Source organism: Marmota monax, unplaced genomic scaffold, assembly GCF_021218885.2.
Source record: "Marmota monax isolate L192 unplaced genomic scaffold, Marmota_monax_Labrador192_F-V1.1 WCK01_AAM20220418_F8-fsc00027, whole genome shotgun sequence".
In the NCBI taxonomy this organism is placed as follows: Eukaryota; Metazoa; Chordata; class Mammalia; order Rodentia; family Sciuridae; genus Marmota; species Marmota monax.
In genome coordinates, this window is record NW_026694617.1 from 8293019 (window position 1) to 8318319 (window position 25301).

Sequence of the window (25301 nt, forward strand, 5' to 3'; positions counted from 1 at the left end):
TTCAGTATAATTTTGAATTATGGTGGTCATAGCAAGCATTCTTGTCTCATTTGAAATCTCAGCATGGAATATTTCAATATTTGCTCTAGCATTATATATATATGTGTGTGTGTATATATATATATATATATATATATATATATATATATATATATATATATATATATATATGTATATATGGTGTTTTGTAAATATTACAGCTCATAGTTTCTAAACAGCAAAACACATTGAAAATAATATTTTCTTTTCTTATGTTTTCATTAGTGCATTGCAATTATACTTACCAGTAGGATTCACTTTTACATATTTATACAAGCATGGATTATATAATTTGCTCCAATTCAATCACTTTAACTTCCACTTTTCCCTCTCTCTTCCCTCCCCTTGTCCTCCTGGCAATACTATCTTGGACTTTATTCTATTTATTTTTTTGTTTCCTTTAAATTGGTGCTTTATAGGCATACATAAAAGTGAAATTTACTGTGGTACATTCATATATATACATAACATAATTTGGTGAATTTGATTCTGCTGTTCCTCCATTTTCCAGTCCCTCTTAAACCCCTTCTATCCTTTTCCCTACTCCACTGATATTCTTTATATTTCCATAACACTCTCATATTGTTTCTCTATAGGCATATTTAAAGTCATGATGCAGCTATATATTAGGCAAATTAATATCCATTCTTTTATTAAAACCAGATTTACCTTGTACTATTTTCAAACAGCCATGCTGAAAACATACAATTTAGGTTGACCCTTCATTTTATCATCTTTTGATTATATCCCAATATTATACTTATACTTACATGATTTTGATTCATTTGCAATGGTTTTAATTACCAGGGGAGAAAACAAATAATTGTGAACAGTATTGCCTTTTGCATATGTTATACATGGTAGGAACAGCACAGTTAGGATGTCCACAATCACCATGGAATTTTTTTTTTGTATTTTATTTAAAGATTGGTGAGTGGTAATAAAAATTTGGTGAAAAGATAAATATGTGCATACATCGGAAAGTTTACTTAGAGCATGCATTACTGGACATACACTTGTGCATACATAGCATCACAGTGAAATGAGCATTACACATGAGTTCTGCAGTGCTCATGCTTGTAGATACCCTAATCTCCTCCTTGTAGGAAATGTCTACTTTATGTTATTTCTCAGACTACCAAGGTAGAGGGGAAGTAAATTAAAGGCTGTTAGAAAATTCAGCAAGAGTAAAAATCGAGGTTTGTATCCACATAAAACTAAACAATGGTATGCCCATTTCTCTGAATTAGTCCTGTATTGCCCACAACTTTTGTTTAAACATTATACAGGGTTCTTCCCTATGAGAATATCTGACTTCTTTGATTATTAAAACAGTAATTAATGTTAGATTGATAAAAATGATATACATTTCTGCAATCACTAATACACATTAACCCTACACTTTTGGCTCAGCATGCTTTCAAAATAAGATTTTAAGAATTAAAAATGGATGTAAGTAAGACTATAGATTACATGGTTTAAAAAGCAACAATAATTTTGAATTGAGATTTTTCAAAAAGTATTCATTTAAATATTTACTTACATACATGGAATCTTTATGACTTACTATATCATTAATCAGGATTTTAACTAGAACTAAATAACTTTCTTATAAAGAATCAGTTTTGCCTGGAGCAGTGGCATATGCCTATAATCCCAGTTTCTCAGAAAACTGGGGCAAGAATCCAGAGTTCAAAGCCAGCCTCAGCAATTTAGCAAGACCCTAAGCAACTTAGTGAGATCCTGTTTCAAAATTATCAAACAACAATGACAAAATAGACTGGAGATGTGGAATGTAGCTCAGAGGCAGAGTTTATGAACCCCTGGATTCAATCCCCAGTACCAAAAAATGAAAATTAAAAAAAAAATCACTTTTAATATGATTATTAGATAGATGTCTAGATACAGAATACAAATTTTTTTTAAAGTTTCTTAGATGAACTGTAGAGTATCACATTTATCTATTGATCCTTATAAAGACAAAATATTTGTCTGAGTCAATCCAGTTTTCTTTTCTGGTTGCTTATGTGTTCTGTGGTTGATGCTACCTAATTACCTTGTCTTCTAAATTAAGCACATATCACTTGTCTTCTAAAATAAGCACATATACATATGTGTGTATCAAAATATGCAGAAAATAAATAAAAGAAGACTATAAAATAAAATTTCACAAATAAATGCTATTATATTTATTTTTAAATAGGAAAATTCTTCTCATTTTAATATTTAAAATAGAAGAGTCTACCAATTAAGTTTTTTTTATTCCAAAGTACCTTAACTAACATTTTACAGAACCTTCCATTTTTGGCATGTAATAAGTGTACCTTAAATATTATATGAATCATCTTAACTTACTCAAGCTCAGTGCATAAAATTCAGTGTCATTTAGTAGTTTCAACCTTGTTTAGAATCCTCAATTCAATTCTGCAATGGTCTTCATTTGTCAACTCTAATATCTGAAACATGTAGGCAGGCTATGGATTGACTATACAAGCAATTTTACAGAGCAGTTTATTTGATGAGTCATGAAATTACTAAACCAGTCAGGAATTATAAAACTGCTGCTAGGTTGTGAAAATCAATAAGGTAAAAGAGAATAAGGAAGCAAAGCAATGTGAGATAAACAGAGTAGCTATGTGTGACATTCTTGAAAGCATCTGTTTTAAGATATCCTGCTGGTTGGGGAAAAATTAAATTAGATTCAAATATGAGTGTGACATATTTTTGAATATGAATTGGCACTCTGTTTGTCAGGCAGGCTTATGCTACCTGACTTCACAGAGATTGCATTGTTTTTTCATCCCAGGGTAATCTAACAAAGTCTTTTTTTCTATTACTACCAATACTGAATTTTTAAATACTAGAAAAAGAATATTAATCTGTCTGCAGGTTTTTTTTTTCTTGGAATGGAAAGTTTTTCTTCCAGTATAAAAAGGGTTGATTGTTTTTCTCTCCTATTTTTGAAGAAATGTCAGATTTAAAATGACTTTCATAATAATTTCTGTTTCAACTCTATCTTATTGCTAAGGGTAGAACAGAAAAAAAAAACTGAGGACTTTGGAAATAAGTATGATAGAAGATCAGCCAACTTAAGATTGAATTATCAATAATTTGCAATACTATTCCTTACTTGAAAAGAGAAGGATTCTGTCATATCACATAATTTGAAAACTGCCAACAATACAGCTGAGATAAACTTAACTTTGATATTATTGGCTGAAGTAACACAGCCCCTTCTTCCAGCATCTAACATCACTTGCTGACATCTGAGATATCCATTTAAATTCTCTGTTAGTCAGCTTTTCATTGCCATGACATAGAACAACTTAGAGGAAGAACCATTTTATTTAAGGTTCATTGTTTCAGAGGTGTCAGTCCATGGTCAGCCGACTCCATTGCTTTGGGCCTAATATGAGGCAAAATATCATGGTGAATTGGGTGCAGCTCGGCAAAAGCCAATGAATCAGGAATAAAAGCCACCCACACTCTCAGTGACCTACCTTCCTTCACCATGTCTTACCTGCCCACTGTTACCTTTCGGTTAGTACATTCAAATCTTTAACCCAGCAAATGGATAAATCCACTGATTATGTGGTCACAGTACTCATAATCTAATCATTTCAGCTTCTGCATTAACACAAGAGCTTTTGAGGGACACCTTATATTCAAACCAAAACAAATTCTATCTTCATTGAGATCCAGACTAAATTACATTTTCTCTCTCCATTTTGCAGGCCAAAGAAGCACATTATATTGAGTGGCTTATCAAATAACTGACCTAACACATATATTAAATATTAAGTAACTAAAGTTAGCTAATTGCCATGGTCATGTGTATTATTTTGAGGAACTTCTTATTTATCTTATAATAATGCTCTAAAATTTAAGTGTTCAGAATAAACCAATTTGTGGAAGCAGCCCTGAAACTGCTAAAAAAAAATTAACTGGCTTCGACAATGTACATTCATCACATTCTTTTTTGTTTTTTGAAAAGCAAAGCAATTGTGAGACTATTGTCTTATAGACTTTCACTTAGCACTTTCTGCTTTTGTACTTATTCTTCCCCCATTAAAGCACTTAATATTATTTTATAACTTTATCTTGCTTTTGTAGAATTTGGAGGAATTCTATGTATGTGTATATGAATGCACACTTCAAAATTGCTTCAAAGATTATACTGTCAGTTATCTCTGAACTAAATGTCAATATTAATTATTGGAGAAATTATTTTATGATATGGATTTATTTATTTTTTAAAAAAGAGAGAGAATTTTTTAATATTTATTTTTTAAGGTTTTCAGAGAACACAACATCTTTATTTTATTTTTGTGATGCTGAGGATCAAACCCAGTGCCCTCGCATGCCAGGCGAGCTTGCTACCGCTTGAGCCACATCCCCAGCCCCATGGATTTATTTTTTTAAAGATTCCACATTTATAATACATGAGAGTAATATGATTATAAATTTAAAACCTACCTATGAAAGTAAAATATGAAGCATACTACTTACTAAAATACAATAACATAAAAAGTGCTAGTAAGACACTCAAAAGACAAATTTTTTTTTTCATTTCCTTCCTTGGCATTAGTAAGAATATGTACTATTCAGTGAAAACCTGGCTTTGGCTGGACGATGAAACCATATGTCCAATTAATTAATGTAAATGTTATTGCCTTTTTAAAAAGAGTATGTATTCTATTTTCCATCTTTTAAACATTTGAACCAATACATATTCAGAACACAGATACAACTGAACACTGTGTACTAGTAATGGTATCAGTAACTAAAAGCTAATCCCTTCATAAATAAACTCTTCTAAATTGGTTACAAATTTTACTCACAATATGTGAATAAACAGATGGAGCTGGCATAGTGCCTTCAAAATCAAGAAATTTAGAGTTGGTAGAGCGGACGAGGTGGAAGGGGAGAATATACCAGAGCCAAGATTGTTCTGAGAAAACATTTCTTTATATTCTCCTCTTCTGTAATGATCTGGGACTGTCAACAGAAAAATTTCCAGCTAAATCCAACATTCATCATGATATATGATGAGAAGTAGAGCCAAATCACAGATTGCAAAGGGGATTATGGGCTTGATTCAACACCTGCAACAGTAATTTCCCTTAACTTTACAAACTTCTCTTTATAAAGCTAGTACACTGGATTAAAAACATTCATGAAATCATTGATAATATTATTTAGGTATTTCACATATACCATAAGTAAACTATTGGGTTTTTATTTTATCTTTTACTTGAGAACAACATATATATATCAAAATAAGCTGGGCTCACTTTTCTGGTAGGATTTTATGTTGTTGCATACATAATTAAAAAGCAAGTGAGGAGGGGTAAATACAGGTAACTCTCCTCCTTTTATTTGTATTGATGTCTCTGTAATTCATTCTCTTAGAGCAGTAAACAAGATTTAAACTGTTGGTAAGTAAGGCTGGATTATTTCTACAAAACCAAAAAATAATAAAAAATAAAAATTCAGGTTAAGCAAAGAATGAGGAATTCTGAAACTTCCTCAGGTATTTTGTTTAAATTGTTCTGCTGTCAAATCTCCTATTTTATTCACTCCTCAGAATAGAATTTCTTTCAACACTAAGGTAATCACCATTCCTTTTTTCAATCTTTATATTCTTAAAGAGTAACTGCCTCTTAGTATGAAAAAAATCAAATAAAAATATTTCACAAACAAAAAATCTAGAATAGTCTTTCCTAAATTTATTATTTAAATCTGGCTCTATTCTTAGAAATCATAAACAAGTAAAGCTTATAAGTTTGTGTTTAAGAGAGTGAGAATAATTTTTTACAAGCATTGTTTTAATTTGACTTGATTCCTCTCTAAGAGTCCATTTCAGCATACAGTTAAGAGTTATAACATCATGCTAATACATATTTCCATAATTCATAGCAATGTAACAGTATCTTTGTATGTCTTGTCTTGTGGATTCTCACATAAAAACATTTTGTTTTTTCTGTGTTGGAAATGTTTTGCAAAGTATTGAAATGTAAGTGTTCTCCAAACCTGAAGAATGTAATATATAAGAGAATGAAGTAGATTTTTCTGAATAAGTTTTCACAGTCATGGTCACCCGAAAATCTGTAAGCATATCTCATTTCCCCTTGTGCTTTCTAATAGCACCTTTCCCTTACCATCACTATTTGGCTTTGAAAGTCTATTATCTACCACCTTTGTCTGTGTAGTTTCAAAGATGGTAGTTTTTCCTTCACTACCCAAGGTCTTTAGAAACCATTTCTTCTCACATTTATTAATTGGGCAGAAAAATAAGTAAGTGCAAAGGACTCTGTGTCTCAGCAAAGATGAGTATAATTTGCACAAACACCATGCATACTTTCTTTGCTTTATTTCATGCATATCTTTTTTTTCTGCAAAATTAAACTGATTAAATGTTGGTATCATAGAACACAGTTTAGTTGTTTTCCTTCCTCTGAAGATTTGTTACCTCTGCCTGGATTGAACACCAGAGAGTCCATGACTTCTCTGGTGAAATGCTAAAAAAACTATGGTTACAAAAGCTCTAAATAGTCTCATTGTATAATTAGTGTGATACCTTTAGTGTACTACTCCAAATTTAGAGAGTCATTTTCATTACTCTGAAATAGTAAATGATAGAACATTGCCATTTAAAATTTTTCTCTTATTGAATTTCTACCATATTTCCTAAATTTGATAATTCCAGGATTCTACAGGAACAACTGGGGACAAGAAAGAAAATGAGAGTATAATTACAAATGCTCCTTATTGAATAGTTAGTACCATCTTGAGAAGTATTAGCAACACATAGTTTCATAGAGTTTTCTGGTGGGGTAAAGTCTGGCCTCCTGGGAAACAACCTTGAGGGGGTGTTGTGCACACAAGGAAATTACTGGAATGTGTTCTCAGCATCAATACCTGCCAGAGAGCAAAGAAAGCAGGTTGGAGAAGAGGAATAAGGAAAACTGTGGGGGGCCACCTCTGAGCTATTTGCATAACCTCTACTGGGCCTTGATGCCAAGAAGATTTTGGTCTGGCATTGCAAGTCATTGTGTGGCTTATTACACAAAACACATGACCTCAGTCTTCAGTCAGCTACAGAGGCTGCTCCGTAGCTCTGGAGTTGGGCGTTGTCCACTAGACTGGGACACCCCACCCCTTGCCTTATTTGGTGAAGAATATTCTATAGAAAAGCCTTAACTAAAACCTAACTAAAGATTAGGGATTAACTAAAATCTCCTCCATAAACACCATGGAAGTCAATTTAAAACTCTCAACTATTCTCTCCCACTCTCATTGTCTTTTTATATCCCCCATATAAAAATTAAAAAAAAAAATGCGGGCCCACTCTCTTTCTCCTTCCAGTGTGGAGGCAGGACCCTTAAGGTTGAAGACCTGTCCTGCCCTCGATTTCAAAATTACTTCTGTGTTGTGTGCTTTTTTGCTGCATTTCACAGCCAGCTCACTGAATGCTGGAGAACACAGCATATCTTGTGAATCACAGGTGAGAGAAAACTGTGACAGAGCCCAACAAGGGCCTCAGTTGACACTTAGCAGAAGCTGCAGAAATAATGTGATTTCTAAGAATAATCCAAAATTGAGAGAGTGGTTCTTCAGCCCCCATATTTCCTGGATTGCCAAGTCTGCACCTGGGGATGGGGTGTACACTTAGGTTAGGTGGTTTCCCTTGGCAAAACCTAATTCCTAAGCGTATCTGACTATCAGTTGTCTAGGATTATACATCTAGCAGCTGGAGAAAGACTATTTGGGTCTTAAAAAGAATATAATGATTGACTTATTACAACTTCTGCTACAATCCACCCATTGTACCTTAGATGCAATTGTCTCATAGAATAAACTCTCTACTGGAAGGAAAACCACATTAATTTTCTGGGGAAACTTAAGGATCCTGGGATTAACTAAAACCTCCCCCTATACCCACCATGGAAGCCAATTTAAAACTCTCAACTATTCTTTCCCACTTTCATTGTTCATTCAAAAATTCCCTTGCTCTAAGGCCAACAATGTTTTCAACTAGATGGCTTCAATAATGGAGTGATTCACACCCATCTGAACAAGAATTCTGAGCACCTGATCATGTTTCAGTCTCTATCTGGGGTACCTGTTAATTTCTGGTCAGAACCGGGATGAAGAATACCAAAAAGGATCTTCAGAGAAATCCTTGAGCAATAAATATGATCTCTTATTACAAATTGTTTAGTAACAGAATTACTTTTTCTGATGGCCTTGGTCAATTAGGCCTGCCAGGAGTGTTACTACTTATATTTTTAGTATTTTATGGCATTTTCCTGATTTTTTCTTGGTGAAAATTTAGAAAAGTAAATTATTTTTAAAGCAAACATTTTGATTATTTTCTTTTTCCATTTCCTAATCTTTGCTACTTTAAAATATATTTCAGTTTTCTCTTATAACTTCCAATCAAAACTATGAGCATGGAAAAAATAGCAAAATAAAAATAATATATTGTAGGGGAAGCATACTGCTTCTGAATTTAAATAGCAGTGAATCTTGGCATAGTATGATAAATATATTTTATGAGCTTTTGTATCAGACATTGTTCCATGAGTCATTTCATTACATAGAAGGGTAAGGACATAAATGGGGAGGCTGGGAGCACAGATACCAGAAATACCCAGTGGAGGAATAAAGAAACTGAGGAAATCATGGTAGAGGAGCTAAGTGTGGGGAAACATTATTAGCAAAGTGCAGAGCACAGCTAAACGTGGAAAAGAGAATATGAATAGATTTCTTCAAGGATGGCCAGCAGTTAAGCTTATTAATATCAGCCAAGAAAGAAAATTTAAAATATGAAAACACACATGAGTTTCTGAAATTAAAGAGGGCTTAAAAGAATTGAGAATTTTCAACTCTATTATAAATTTCTGTTTGGATTTTTAAACCATGTGAAAACTTCCAGTTGCTGAGTCTATGAACTTCATCATAGAAAATAGAAATAGGAGGGTGAGGGAAGTAGAAAATAATAAGCAATATTTCAATCTCTCTTGCTTTCTCATATATATATATATATATATATATATATATATATATATATATGTTATAACATATATATTATAACATGTATATGTGTATATATAGCAATATGTACCTATCATCCATATACCATCTATCTATCTATCTCTTTTGTAAAGAGTGCAAGAAGAGATCCTGAGGCTTCTTGCCCAGGCACAAACTTTCCTCCAGTTCCCTTCCTATTGGTACAAAAAAAAGTTCTATTGAGCAAGGTTAAGAAATCAATACATATGCAAATATAATGTAGGCATTCAATCCTCTGTAAGTTTTGATTAAATTGAATTTTAACTTATAATAACTAGCTTGCATATAGCATTCAAATTCTGCAAATACATTCAATTTCATGTAAATAGAAGAAATATGGAGAATTTTCCATAACAAGAATATCTTATAATTTTCATTGAAAATATCTAATGAATAATGGTTCAAATATCTGCAACTGTGAAATGATGGTTTTTTACTTAATGATTGATAGCGCTATTACCACCAGCCCTAAAATTATATGAATCAATGTATTTTCAATATTGTAAAACTAAATATCTACCTTTGCACTTTGATGTGCAATTATCAAAGTGATGTCTGAATTCTGTAATGAAATAACATCTAATCCCATGAAACATTTTATTATATTTTAGAAAAAAATAGCCAAATGTTAAATGGCTCTAATTCAGTAAGTAGTGGGCTAATGGAATGATACAATGGATTCCAGTGTATATTCATATATTCATTTTTAATGCCTTAATGGATAAGAATGCATTTTCCAAGTGCTAAAATAGAATAAAAAAATTTAAAAGCTTTGATCCTGCCACTAAAATCTCTTACCTATTTCTTCATTTATTGTTCGAGAAGAGCTAGACAGTTCTTTAAAAGTGTAAACATAAATGTATAGAGAAAACCATTAGCCATCATGTGCAGGATAAGGTATACTGGTTTAACTGATTTTAATAGTAATAACTTATTCATATATCTGTGGAAAATAAAACCTGCCACCACCTGACTTCCCTCACATAAAATCTGAATGAATCAGTATTCTGTTACAATAAATATAAAAAATACCTGTGTTATCTGCTCAGAAGTTGGACCTCAGCCTTCAATCCTATTTGCATTCTTCCTTGCTTTGACTGATGACCCAGATGTTTGCCAGTCATCACTTGGAAAAGGTTCCTGTCTCATTTTCTGCAGAGGTTGAAGGGAAAGGTGATATATATATTAAAAAAATCACACTACTGATTTCCACATTTTTCCATTGTCTTCTATGCTTAATAGATTTTGATGAACGGTTAGCATTTAATCAGATTGTTGTTCCCCAGGTATGCAATATACCAGTTTTCATTTTCCACTCTCAACATATTCTTTTCATTTTTGGCTTTCAACAATTTGACTAATAATCTTAAGCTGGAATTTTTTTATGTTTATTGTAGTAGAAGGTAGCTTAACATTTTAGAAGTTTCTTTATCTTGCAAATTTGGAAAAAAATTGGAGAATGATATCTTCAAATTATTTTTGCCCCATTTTTTCTCACTCCTTGTTTTCTTTTTGGTACCTTAATATGCAATATTCAAGGACCATTTGCTGTCATCTAAAATGTTCCCAAGTTGCCATTTGCTGGTTCATTTTTTTCTGCTTTTTATTCCCTTAAATCCTTCCCATTAATCCACCTTCAAGTGTGCTTTCTCTTACTTTGTCTGTAATGTCATCCATAATAAAAATAATATATATTGCTCAGGTCTAGAATTTTCATTTTTATCTATTTCCCTATTGAGTTTTCAATCTATTAAACGTGCTCTATTTTCCTACATTGGGAACAGTTATAATATATTCTTTAATGTCCTTGTCAGTTATTTTAGGAACATGGTTCACACCTCACACTTAATGGATTTTACTTTTTCTTGTTGAGTTGTATTTGGATTTTAGCATAGACATCATAAATATTTAGTTGAAGATATATTATATTATTTTCATCAATAGTTGTATTTTCTGTTTGGAAGGTGATTTTCTTGGCTAATTTTGATCTTATTTTTTCCAATGCTTTTCCTTCTAGGATTCCTTCTCATTTATCCGGCACTGATGGTGTTCAGTTTTTGGTTCATCTTGAAAGAAAGATTGTGAGCTTTACCACAAGTGCCTTTATTTACCACATATTTGCAGGCTTCATGACTTGCTAACTTTAGACTAAAACTGTGGAGGCAGGCTTATTTATAAAACCCCCTATATGTTCTCCTTCTTGTACTAGCTCCATAAACTCAACAAGGCACTATATGTTTTTATTAATTGGAGAGAACATCTATGTAGTTACTTTTATATTTTGTTCCAGTTATTTTTTTCAGAGAGTATTATAATATGGTCATAGTCCATCATCATCAAATGTAGAAGGGAGATAAATACTTTTTTGTAAATTTTATTTGTGACCAAATAAAATACAGAATATTATATGAGCTATATAAATAACTAGGTATTAACAACCAACTAGTAATTACATCACAATAATACTGAAGGAAGGAGACAATCACAATCATCATCCAGGGGTGCTGTGTTCTTGAAACACACAGATGTGCTAAATTAGATTAGTATCAACAATATTGAGGGAAAATAAAGAAAATATTTCAGACTGAACTTCAAAGATTCTCAAAGGTTGGAAACAAAAGCCATAGATATGTTTTAACACTTCTATGTTATTTTATGCATAAAATTGCAGACTAGGCAGCATTCAAGTAGTTGGTATTTTGGTGTGGAAGCAGTGGTGGTAGAAATGACAACACAGCTGGTGATGATATTGATAGTGTTAGCAATGGTATGAATAGTAGTATTGGAATTACTGATTGAGGTAAAGATGGTATTGGAAAGTGTTGCAATAATAATGATGCTAACTTCTGAGAAAAAATATTTGAAGTAAAGATTAGAATGTTCCATAAGGAGATGAAAATTTAACCTATTTCTACCATTCAGAAAGGCATTCTCCAAGAATTAATAAAGAGTCACGATGACTTCAACACAAATACTAATCCTTAATATGTAATCAAGGCTTGTTTAGCTGATTTGTCAGGTTCTTCAATACATGAATTGGTTGTTTTCAAAGACTAAAACCATATTATTTCTTAAAGTTATATCTGGAAGCCTTCCTTTGCTATGTTTTATATGTATATATATATATATATATATATATATATATATAATTTTTATTTATTTATTTATTATAGATGAACACAATGACTTTATTTTATTTATTTATTTTTATGTGGTGCCGAGAATTGAACCCAGTGCTTCACACATGCTAAGCAAGTGTTCTACCACTGAGTCACAACCCCAACTGCTCCCATAATATTTTGTTCATCTAAAGGACATTGGAAAAGCTCCATAAACTCAACAAGCCAAAACAACCGTTTACCTGTCCCAGACTTTATTAGCAGGACCTTAGTGGCCAGTCGCAGCAAAGACAGGGGGAGAGAGGGATGGAGAGAGAGAGAGAGAGAGGAGAGGGGGAAAAGAGAGAGGGGAGGGGGAGAGAGGGGAGGGAGGAGAGAGAGGAGAGAGAGTAAGAGAACGAACATGAACAGGGTATTGATATTTATGGGCTTAACACAGGATGAGGAGGAGCAAGACAAGTGGGCTGTTACTTCTTCATTGGCTGAGAGTTCGCACCACTTCAGGGATTGGAGGTGCGCCATTCAAAGTTCGCACCATTCACAGGGATTGGAGGTGACACTTCATGTGCCGTTCAGTGCATCATGGACCTAAGCTCCTGGAAGAGAAGAGCTCCGGGCGCCATCTTTACCAATACACCTGAGCTCCCTGAAGAGAAGCAATCTAGGCGCCATTTTTACTAACAGTTCAAATTTGTTTTCTATTTCTTACCATGATGAAATAAACATTTTGTGTACAAATACTTTATGATGATATATGTTTTCCCCTCACCTTCTGAAACCTTAGGAAAATTCTATTCCGACATCTCAAAACCAAGCATAATAGGTATCCTAGAAGGAGAATTTCCTTTAGGATCTTCTATTTTATTGTCTGCATCTTATCTTCCTTTCTTTGAGACAACACAAAACCTCACTGCCTGTTGCACATGAAGTATTTGTACATAAAATGTTTTTTTCCATCATGGTAACAAAAAGAAATTTGAACAAAATGTTATGAGAACACAGCAAAGGAAGGATTCCAGATATACTTGTAAGAAGTAATATGTTTTTAGTCTTTGAAAACAACATATCATGTGAAACATAACATGGACAAATAATTCATTTCTCTGTGAATTATTTTAGAATGATGATTATGCCTTTCTATTATGTCTGTATTACCTTACATAGTATTTTAAATGATAATATAGGACTATTGAATTGCTACCATTATTTGGGGTATGCAAAAAATGTTGCACTTTTTTTTCTGTAAATAACACTAATTTTACTCTCATTTCCCATAATACTGGATTGGCTAGAAATGTATCATGAAATCTTTATAAGTACTTCCTTTCTACCTATTCTCATCTAATATTCTTCAATTTTCTGTCTAGAAAATCAAAGATAAATGCCCTCAAATTTGCTTCTTATTTCTTGTTTCTGAGGATCTGGTGGCATTAGCATTTATAAACTTTTGAAGTGCTTAGACAGGAAATTACTATTATGTCAAAGTGGAAAATATTATGCCTAGGAGCCAGCTTCACAGGACACTATTCCACCTTACCTAGACAGGGATTTAGGGCTGGTAATCACAGTATGTATGAACCTCTTCATTTCTTTCCAATGGATGGGTATCTTCTCTCTCTTCTCCTTTTTGTTTTTCCCCTCACCTTCTTATACCTTGGAAAATTCCATTCCAACATCCCCAAATGAAGCATAATAGATATATCTTAGAAAGAGAATTTCCTTTAGGAACTTCTATTTTATTTCCTTTCTCTGAGACAACACAAAATCGTATTGCCTGTTATACATGAAATATATTTGGAAAGTAAAGAAATACATACAGAAACAAATTATTGATAGCACTTTAATAAATCATTCTGTTGCATACTGAATGAATATTTGTGAAATCAATAAGAATGAAATTAGCTTATAAATGAAGACAAATTATAATTCCATTTTAGTTTGGGTTATTTGTAAGGAAAACAAACCCCATTGTAGTTTTAATATTTCTCATCATTATATAAATTATCAATCATGTGTTATTTTTGTTAAATTGCCTTTTCCCTTACAGTTACAAGTTTTAGAAACAAGTCTGAATTTGTTAAGATTTAGCAGGACAAGACAGAATTGGAAGCTGAGAGGATTTTACCATATCATATTGTGTTACAGTGTAATATGGCAGGAAAATGGGAAGTAAAGCCTGATTAGGGGGTTAAGTCATCACTGGGCTGAAGGTAAAAAAAAATAAATAAATAACTGGAAAAGGATTTTAGGCTGAAACAAGAGACCCTGGAGAACTCTGAACCACTTGTATAATTTAAATAGTTAGGATTTCATCCAATCTTCCATATCTTTCCACACCCTCCTTATCTCAGTAAAACCTCTTATTTGTATTGATTAAGCAGCCCTCCTCCAAGCAATGTACTATTTTACAGATATTATTCATTCATTACAGTTGGTATTTGAGTAGAGCAAACTGATTCTTCTAGCCTCTATCTTATTCTGTAAAAGAAAGAACATTATTTCAACTCAGCCAGTTTTAAGAAAACACCAAAAGTTTTCCCATTAGTTCAGTTATTTTTCTCCTGATAGCGTCCAAAATAAATTAAACCCATGTGCTGATCTGCAGGTCACATCAAACTCCTTACTTTGCAGGATTTAAATAACTTCAAATATGTCCCTAGGGTTTATCCCAATTGAATTAATAGCCAGGTCCCTACCAAATAATCTCTTGAAAGGCAGCACAATCTTCCCTTGTGCAATGGATTCTCTGACAAATTTCTGCCTAAAGGACTGCTACTCAAACTTAATGTGCATATAAATCACACAGAGATCTTGTTAAAATGCAGATTTTAGGCCAGAATCCCAGAGATTCTGTTTCAGTAGGCTTGAAATGGGACCCTGTACTCTGCATTTTTGACAAGCCTTCAGGTGAGATTCTGAGACAAGTGCTTTGCCAGCCCAACCTACTAACTGCCTCATATGATTTCTTATGAGATTTTCCCTATCTCCTTCAATCCCAGTTGCTGAGAGCCACGGCCGAGTCTGTATGGCCCCTGGCATTTTGCCAACAGTATTGATTGTCAGGCGAGGCATTACTATCCGCCTCTGCCGCAACTTTTGAGTTCTCGCACTATTTTGGAGTTCTCATGGGGATTTCCGGGGATTCCCAGAGAGTTCCCATTGGTTGGGGAAGTGCAGGAGGAGGGATTTCCGGGAGAGATATTTCCGGCTGGGGGTTCCTGGACAAGCCTCCTGGCGCGTTCGGGAGGATTCCACGGGAGCTGTGTGAAGTGTTTTCCTGCAGTTTAAAAATAAAGTTTGTTCCTGCTTCAGTGGCTCGTGATTTCTGCCCAGCCAGACTGCGGCATTTGGTGGCCCGTATGGGGAGCCCCGGGACACTTGGGGGTAAGTGACGAATAAAAAAGCTGCCCGTCCATAGATAGGACGGGAGCAAATCTGCTCGTCCCTAGGCAGATAGGGCGAGAGGAAAAATGGCCATTTCGAGAAAATGGAGAAGATTGATACAGTATGTTTGTGTCTTGTTTTGTCTTGAAATGTTGTATTGTCTTTGTGACGAAAATATGGAAGGGGTGAGAAGTAAATTACTAAGGGAAGAAGGCACCCCAGTGGAACCAAGAATAGTTAGGGCATGTGTTGATAAGAGCCCAGGAACTCTAGTCAGAAAGAAAAAGAAAGTTCAGAAGAAGAAGGATTATCAGGGAAAAAGTTGCAGCAAAAGGCTATTACTAAATACTTTTCGTTACCGGAGGGTGCGTGATTGTGACATTTTGTATCCTCCCCTTCTGCTTGTAGCAGATTATTTATGGTGTTTGTGTAAAAACCACTATGGTTGTTATTTAAATTAAACAAAAGGGGGAAATGTTAGAGTCTGTAAACAAGTCAAAATAACACCTGGCATTTAGCCAGGGGAATGTTAGAGTTCGTAAACAAGTCTGGATGGTGCCTGGCAAAATGCCAGAAGGAGTGGTTTGAGAAGTAACAAAAGCGAGCCATTAAGTGTAGAGATTCCTTATTGGTTGACTGATGTATCTAGTTTATGCTAATTAGATAAGCTCTGTGGAATGTATAAATACTGCTCCTGTCCTGCAATAAACGGCTCCTACTCCTGCTGTATCAAGTACACAAGTTATTCGTCACCCCCCGGCTAGTTTGCTGCAGCCAGACAGACTGCGTCAGATGGTGGCCCGTTCGGGGAACGTCTGAAGCTTCGGGGTAAGTGAAATTGCTTGCCCCTAAGGGAAGGCGAGAGAATGGGTGACCATTTTAAAAAACAATGTGTTCTTGTTTTGATTTGTTTTGTGTTTGTTTCAAGCTGCCTATCCCTAGAATTTTCTCAGGCAGATTGGGAAAAATGGTTGGCTCAAGGTTTGAAGTTGTTCGCCCCTGAGGAAGAGATAGAAATAGACCACAAATGCACATGTCAAGAAAATAGGAAAATTGATACAACAATTTTTTGTTCCGTTTTTGTTTCATTCTGTTTCGGTTTTGTTTTGTGTTATCTTACTGGGTTGCGTTATCTTTATATTAGAAATTAGTAAAAAACAAACTGAAAGAGTGTTAAGTAAATTGTTAGAGGTTCAGACCATGGAGAAAGACATTTTAGATCAAGCAAAAGAGAAGGTCTCTCAAGCTAGTCAGACAGAGGAAGAAAATTTAAAGGAAGAAAGCTTAGAGGAGAAACAGCTATTAGGGGAAAAGCTACAACAGGAGGCTGCTACTAACACCGTTCTATCACCAGAGAGCGTAATTCAACCAACAGCTCCCCCTATGGAGATAGCTGAGTGGCCCTCAAACCCCGTAGTTGATAGATGGGATCCTGAGACAGGACCTCAAAGATTAGCATGCCCTGTACTTGAGCAGGCAGGAGGGCAGTGAATTCACCGTGCTTTAGATTTCAAAACAGTGAAGCAGTTAAAGGAGGCTGTAACAACCTATGGTCCTCAAGCACCGTTCACTATAAGCATGGTCGAATCCATTACCAACTTGGACATGACGCCAGCAGATTGGGCTAGTATGTGTAAATCTGTGCTAAATGGAGGACAATATTTGTTATGGAGGGTTGCCAATGAGGAATTTTGCAGGGAGACAGCTGGACGAAATGCAGCAGCCGGTTACCCTCAAAGAAATCTAGATATGTTGTTAGGAAAAGGACCTTATGAGGGTCAACGGCAACAAATTGAATATGATCCTGGCGTATACGCACAAATTGCTGTACATGCGGTTAGGGCATGGAAAACTTTACAGGGGCATGGAGGTTTACAAGGTCAATTATCTAAGGTAATACAAGGAACTAATGAACCTTACGCTGAATTTGTAGATAGGCTTATTCAAGCAGCTTCCAGAATTTTTGGGGATACAGAACAGGCAATGCCATTTATAAAACAACTGGCTTATGACCAAGCAAATCGTTGTCGCAGAGAGGTCATTAGACCATGGAGACATGAAGATTTAAACACATATATTAAATTATGTAGAGACATTAATGAACAAGGGCAAGTCTTAGCAGCAGTACAACAGGCTTTAGATGCCAGGCCAAAAACATGCTATAATTGTGATCAAACAGGACATTTTAAAAGGAGTTGCCCCATAGGAGGAGGGTTTAACAAAGCTAGATATCAAACGAATAGAATACCGGGTATTTGCCCACGATGCCGTAGAGGGAAACATTGGGCTAATGAATGCCGTTCTCAAACCACCATAGAGGGTATTCCGTTATCAAAAAACAGACAAGGACCAAGTGTTTACCCACGATATCGTGGAGAAAGGCATCGAGCTCCATTGCCAAAAAACGGACAGGGGGGCCCAATGCTCCGGGGCCCACGACCACAAATGTACGGGGCACTGGAGGAACCCAGAAACACCATGGAGGAACCCAGCAACACCATCAGGGTAGTGCCCAGGACACATTATCCATCAGATCTCTCATCAGACGAACCAGAGGAAGCGCAGGGTTGGACATCTGCGCCTCCACCAGAGCAGTACTAACTCCAGAGATGGGAGTTCAAATCATTCCCACAGGAGTAAAAGGACCTCTTCCCCAAGGAACAGTAGGCTTATTGTTAGGACGCAGTTCTTCTACGCTAAAAGGACTTATGATAAGTCCCGGGGTAATTGATCCCGATTATGAAGGTGAAATAAAAATTATAGCTAGCTCTCCAAAGGGTATATCAGTAATTTCACCAGGAGATAGAATAGCACAGTTATTAATAATACCCAGCCTACATGATAAATTTTCCAGTAGTACTATAGAAAGAGGTTCCAGGGAATTAGGCTCCACAGGTGTAGATTGGGCTATGCTGTCTTTAAATTTAGATTCTCGTCCCATGCTAAAACTAAATATTCAAGGACATGAATTTAATGGACTACTGGATACAGGTGCAGGCCTTAGCATCATCTCTCGTCAAGAATGGCCAAAACATTGGCCGTTACAACAAGCCACTCAAACGCTTCGAGGCCTAGGAGTGGCGACTAATCCCCGTAGAAGTGCAATGGTATTAGATTGGAAGGATCCTGAAGGATGTGAAGGAATTATACAGCCATATGTATTGGATCATCTTCCTATAAATTTATGGGGACGAGATGTCCTAGATCAATTAGGTTTGACATTAACAAATAACATCAATCCAAATGCGCCCACTATTAGGGCTAGACAAGGTTTCAGGAAAGAAAAAAGATTAGGAGAACAAGGCATAGCAGCACCAATTCAAATAGATCAGGGAATAAATAGACATGGACTGGGTTTTCAGAAGGGGTCACTGAGGCAATAAAAATTACTTGGAAATCAGAAAGACCAGTATGGGTTCCTCAGTGGCCCCTGACTAAAGAAAAGATACAAGCAGCCCATGACCTGGTCAAACAACAATTAGCGGAGGGACATATACAACCTTCCGTATCTCCTTACAATACTCCCATTTTTGTCATTAAAAAGAAATCTGGTAAATGGAGATTATTGCAAGATTTAAGAGCCATTAATAATGAGATGGTTATTATGGGACCTGCTCAATCAGGGATTCCTCAATTGTCTGCTTTGCCAAAAACCTGGTACATTTTAGCTATAGATATTAAAGATTGTTTTTTTTTCAATTCCAATTCATCCTGAGGATAGTCCACATTTTGCATTTACTATCCCTGCACTGAATCATGAAGGTCCTGATCAGAGATATGAATGGAAAGTACTCCCTCAAGGGATGGCTAACAGCCCAACTATGTGTCAAATTTATGTTAACAAAGCAATCCAGCCACTTAGAAATCAAAATCCTAAACTACAAATATTTCACTATATGGATGATGTATTGTTAGCACACATAGATAAAAACACATTGCTAGAATGTTATGCCACACTTACAAATTTATTAAAAAATTATAATCTAGAGATAGCAATAGATAAAGTACAATTACATTTTCCAATTAATTATTTAGGAGTTCTATTATCCTCAACCATGGTCCGTCCACCAAAAATTCAAATACGAGTAGATCAACTCAAATCACTTAACGACTTTCAAAAGTTATTAGGAGACATAAATTGGATAAGGCCTTATCTAGGCATACCAACAGGAGAGTTGGGACCTTTATTTGATATCCTAAAAGGTCCATCAGATCCAAATTCACCCCGCATGTTAACGCCTGAAGCAAGAAAGGCATTAAAAATTATTGAAACATATATGGAAAATATGCATTTGGAAAGAATTGATATAACTTTGCCTTTATTATTTATTGTAATACCAACAAAAAATATTCCTACAGGAGTATTTTGGCAAGAAGGTCCATTATTGTGGATACATTTATCTTATTCTCCTAACACTATTCTTACTAGGTATCCTGAGGCTGTAGGACAATTAATACTCAAAGGAATAAAAGCAGCAAAGGGAGTGTTTGGAATTTCTCCCAATAAAATTATTACTCCATATACTATGGATCAAATTGATGAGTTAGCTAATGAGTTAAATACTTGGGCAATAATCATGTGTAAATCTAATGTTTCATTTGATAATCACTTACCATCTAATCCTTTGTTGTCTTTTTGGTCTTCGCATCCTGTAGTTTTTCCAAAAATGACAAGAAAAACCCCTATCATGAATGCTCCAAATGTATTCACTGATGGGTCAAATAATGGTACAGCAGCAGTAGTTACCCCTGATCAAACTTTTACATTTTTAGTACCCAAATAATCAGCTCAAAAGGTAGAGCTTAATGCAGTTTTACAAGCTTTTGTGATGTTTAAAGATTCTGTATTTAATTTATTCTCTGATAGTCAGTATGTAGTTAATGCTATAGTATCCCGTGAAGATGCTGGCAGGATTTCCCCTTCCTCTACTGTTTTCTCTTTGTTTTCTGCTATACAAAGTGTAATCTGGGACAGAAAAGATCCATTCTTTATAGGACATATCAGAGCACATACAGGATTGCCTGGAGCCCTTAGTTTGGGCAACGATTTAGCAGATAAAACTACACATGACATACATATTTTCTTTACACTAGAAGAAGCTACACATTTTCATAAAAGGTTCCATGTCAATGCTAATACTTTACAAAAGCGTTTTAAAATAACTAAGGAACAAGCTAGACAAATAATAAAACAATGTCAAAATTGTGTGACCTTTTTACCACAAGTTAATCTTGGAGTCAATCCTAGAGGACTGATACCTAACCATATTTGGCAGATGGACATCACACACTTGCCACAATTTGGAAAATTAAAATATTTACATGTTACAGTTGATACTTCTTCCGGATTTTTGATGGGCTCCCTTCATTCCGGAGAAAAAACTAAAGATGTTATAGCTCATTGCTTACAAAATTTTGCCACTGTGGGCGTTCCAAAACAGTTAAAAACAGATAATGGTCCTGGTTATATTTCTAACTCTTTTAAACAATTTTGCTCATCATTTGGCATTACTCATATAACAGGAATTCCATACAATCCACAGGGACAAGGCATAGTTGAAAGAGCTCATCAAACTATTAAAATGTACTTACTAAAGCAAAAAGAGGGAATTGGAAAGGGGTATATGTCACCCAAAGATAAACTTAAAATAACCCTTTTTACTCTAAACTTTTTAAATTTGGATTCCTCAGGGCTTAGTGCTGCGGAAAGGCATATGTGTCCAAAAAATGTACATAAGACTAAGGTACTTTGGAAGGATATTCTAACAGGACAATGGAAAGGTCCTGACCCAGTGATTGTCTGGAGTCGGGGTTCTGTTTGTGTTTTTCCACAGGGAGAACAGCAGCCGATTTGGATTCCAGAGAGATTAACTAAAACAATTTCTACAGGCCAAAAGGAAGATGATTTGACTCAAATCCATAACAGCTGATATCCAGAACTCCAGTTTGGCTATTCTTACATCTGCGACAGTGATTAACCAGGATGCTTTTTTCAATATTTATTTTATTATTTGCCTTTTCCCACATCATAAAGTTCCATTTTATTTTTGAGCTCATACAGACCTAGGTTAATGTTTTTCTGATCAGTTTTATTTTTTGACTGTGGAGTTTTTAAGCATTGCAATGGAGATTTCACCTAGGTAAAGCTACAAGGCCTTTACTATTGTCTTATGTGTTGTATGTTATGTGTGCACACTTCTGTTTTGTGTTGTATGTCTGTATGTGCGTATGTCCATATATCATATATGAGGAGCGCTCATGAATAAATGGATCCGAATTTTTTTATTCACGTGATTTTAATGGTTTAATTTAGATTGGGTAAACAGCTGTTGAAAATTGTTTTAAAATGTGAACAAATAAGGAGGTTAAAAGATCTGTTTGTTTACTTTCACCTTTCCTTCTCATTATATTTAATAATTCTGTTCAGGATAATGTAAATTGTTCAAAAAATTGTTTTCTTAGTGCCTGTTGGAATGTTACATAATTTTTTTCTTAGCATCATTGCCAGAATTCCTATCTTCATCCCAGTGCCGGTGAAGACAAAGATAAAACCAAACTACAGCTTCTTCGATAGTTATCACAACAAACTGTAAAAACTGATGCATCAATGAATAATAACTCAACAAGTAATGCTCAATTAAGGAGTTGATTTACTTTGGGAGGAAATGGACATATTGACAGATTCCTCTGCTTTGAATTGCTTGCAGACCTTGCCTGGACTATGTATCACTTGTATGCATTGTGAACTATCTGTTGGTACAGCGAATTGTGGTAGTGCTGGAGTATTTTTGCTGATGGTGTCACCGGTGGTACAATTTTTCAAAGGAGCCCTCAATTGGCTTAGTGTCATGGCATTTTGCATCCTCCTCCCTTCTACTAGTGATGGTCTAAAATTTGGGGGCCAACAGAAGTGAGGCAAAGACCCTCACCCCCCCACTGGTGCAAAGGCCTATCCACAAATATGGCTGTATGCTGGACCGGTAGTCAGTGACGGGTATGATCCAATTGCAGTGGTACCAACCTAAGACAGGAGGCTGACGCCTAGAGGTCAGTTCATCCGATGACGGGTAAGTACCATATGTTGAATTGGACTGCCTAACAGGCACGGTCCCTAAGCCACATTGCTTGTTGTTTAATTAAACAAAAAGGGGGAGATGCTGAGAGCCACGGCCGAGTCTGTATGGCCCCTGGCATTTTGCCAACAGTATTGATTGACAGGCGAGGCATTACTATCCGCCTCTGCCGCAACTTTTGAGTTCCCGCACTATTTTGGAGTTCTCATGGGGATTTCCGGGGATTCCCCGAGAGTTCCCATTGGTTGGGGAAGTGCAGGAGGAGGGATTTCCGGGAGAGATATTTCCGGCTGGGGGTTCCTGGACAAGCCTCCTGGCGCGTTCGGGAGGATTCCCCGGGAGCTGTGTGAAGTGTTTTCCTGCAGTTTAAAAATAAAGTTTGTTCCTGCTTCAGTGGCTCGTGATTTGTGCCCAGCCAGACTGCAGCACCCAGTAAAGAATTTCACAGTGTTTTCTGTTTTCTTGCTCTACCAATCAATCCCTTTTCCTATATAAAACACAAATAAACCTAGGAAGTTGCTATTTTCTCTTTCAATATTTTCTCTATATTTTAGATTACTTTTTCAAAAATAAAATGTGAAAACTTTAAAAAAATTGTGCTACCCTCTGAAATTTATTATTTCCCTAGTTACAACTTATAAGTTGGGATGGATTCTGAATTCAGTTTAAAAAATCACTGATAATTAAGTGAAGTATATTTAGACACTCCCTTTTTACTATAAAATGCTTATATTAGAAAAGAAGAAAAATATATAAAACAAATAGCTTCTTTATTAAAAGCTAGAGAAAGATCAGTTAACCCAACTAGCAAGCAAAAAGAAGGCAATAATAATGATTAGGGTAGAAATCAATTATATTGAAAAAATAGTGAAAAATCAAAGAAACCAAAATAGTGAAAATCATGGAAACCAAGTTATTTCTTTGAAAATGTAAATACCATTGCTAAAACTCTAGCCCATCTGAACATAGGATATCTTTGCATTTTTTTATGTCTTCTTTAATTTTTTGCAACAACACTTTGTAGTTTGCATTGTATATCTTTCACCTCCTTAGTTTCTTTTTTTCACTGTCTTCTTTGTGTTTCCTTCTGAGAAATCTATGTGACTCCATTTTTGAGAAACCAGCCTCTACCTCAGAGCAAAGCCAGTACAAGGAATGGGGCGTGACCCTTGTCCTTGGAAAAACTAGCAGAGCACTTCTAGGCAGATAGCCACCCTGCTGAGTTTTTTGTCTGTAAATAACAGGAAAAATCTGCCCTGCCAGGTGTCCCTGACTCAGTTAGGCTAGGTGAGGACCCATAGCAACCCCCTAGCAACCACCAATCAGCGTGAGACAGGGAAAATACCTGGGATGCCAGATGACCATCCGAGTAGTTGGTGGTGGTTGATAAGGTGTTGGGAAACCTTGTAGTTCAGCAGTATTCCCCTTGTGGCTTAAACCAATCAGTTCAAAGGAATCCTCCTCTTGTACTAACCAATCACCCCTACCCAACTTGTTCCATCCAGTGAATGTGCTAATCAATATTAAGAGTTGTTTGATTTTCCAGCAGTGTGTGATGATTTGCTAAGAGATGCTATGATATATGTGAAGTCCCTGCCTTCCCCAAAAAACTGCTGCAAACCCTGGGCTCCTGGCCTCTGGGCTCCGGACCTCTCAGTGTCACCAGTTGCTGTGTGTGCAGAGGACTGAGCTAGCTCGCAATGAATGCCTTTCTGCTTACATGGGGTCTCTGGTGATCTTTTGAGGGTCTGGAACTCCAGCATATCACTTCAACTTTGTTTAACAGGGAGTTATTTATTTCTTTATGGCACTTTTGGTAGGCTTTCTTTTTTCTCTTTCAATACTTTGTATCATTCCACATGCTTCTAAACTTCAGAGTTTCTGCTGAGGAAACCATGGAAAATGTAACATGTTTCCTCTATATATCAACATTGTCCTCTTGCTGTTTTTAACATCCAACAAAATTTTTGACATTTTTGTTACAGTGGTTTTGGTGTGAATTTGTTCTTGTTTCTGCTTTTTATCCTAACTGGAGTTTAATTGATGGGTTGGTTCTAGATGTTTCTTTCCTTCCCAAATTTGGGAAGTTTTTATTTATTATTTTAAGTAAGCTTTCTTCTTCTTTCTTATTCTCTGTTCCTTCAGATTTCTTTTATGGGTTCACTAGTCCGTGTGGGTACTTGCCATAATTCCTTAGAATTTCTTTACTGCTTTGCACTCATTTTACTTTTTGTTCCTATGACTGAATTTCATATGACCCATCTTTAAGTTCACTTACTCTTTAACTTGGTCAAGTCTGCTACTGAACTTCTCTGCTGAATGTTTCTCATTTTGTTCTTTAATCACTTTCTTGAGGCTGTAGAAAAATGTTATGATGGTTATATCTGAACTTTGACAGGTAAATGATATACCTCTGTTTCATTTAGGACAAATTTCTGGAAATCCATTTTGTTCCTTTCTTTGATCTTTATCCTTTTTCTCTGTGTGTTGAGATCTACACATAAACAAACAAATAAGCAAACAATCTAGTCAACTGTCTCAATCTTTGCAGACTGGCTTACTTCAGAAGATATGACTTAGCTAGCGATTCCAGTAGCCAGCAAAATGT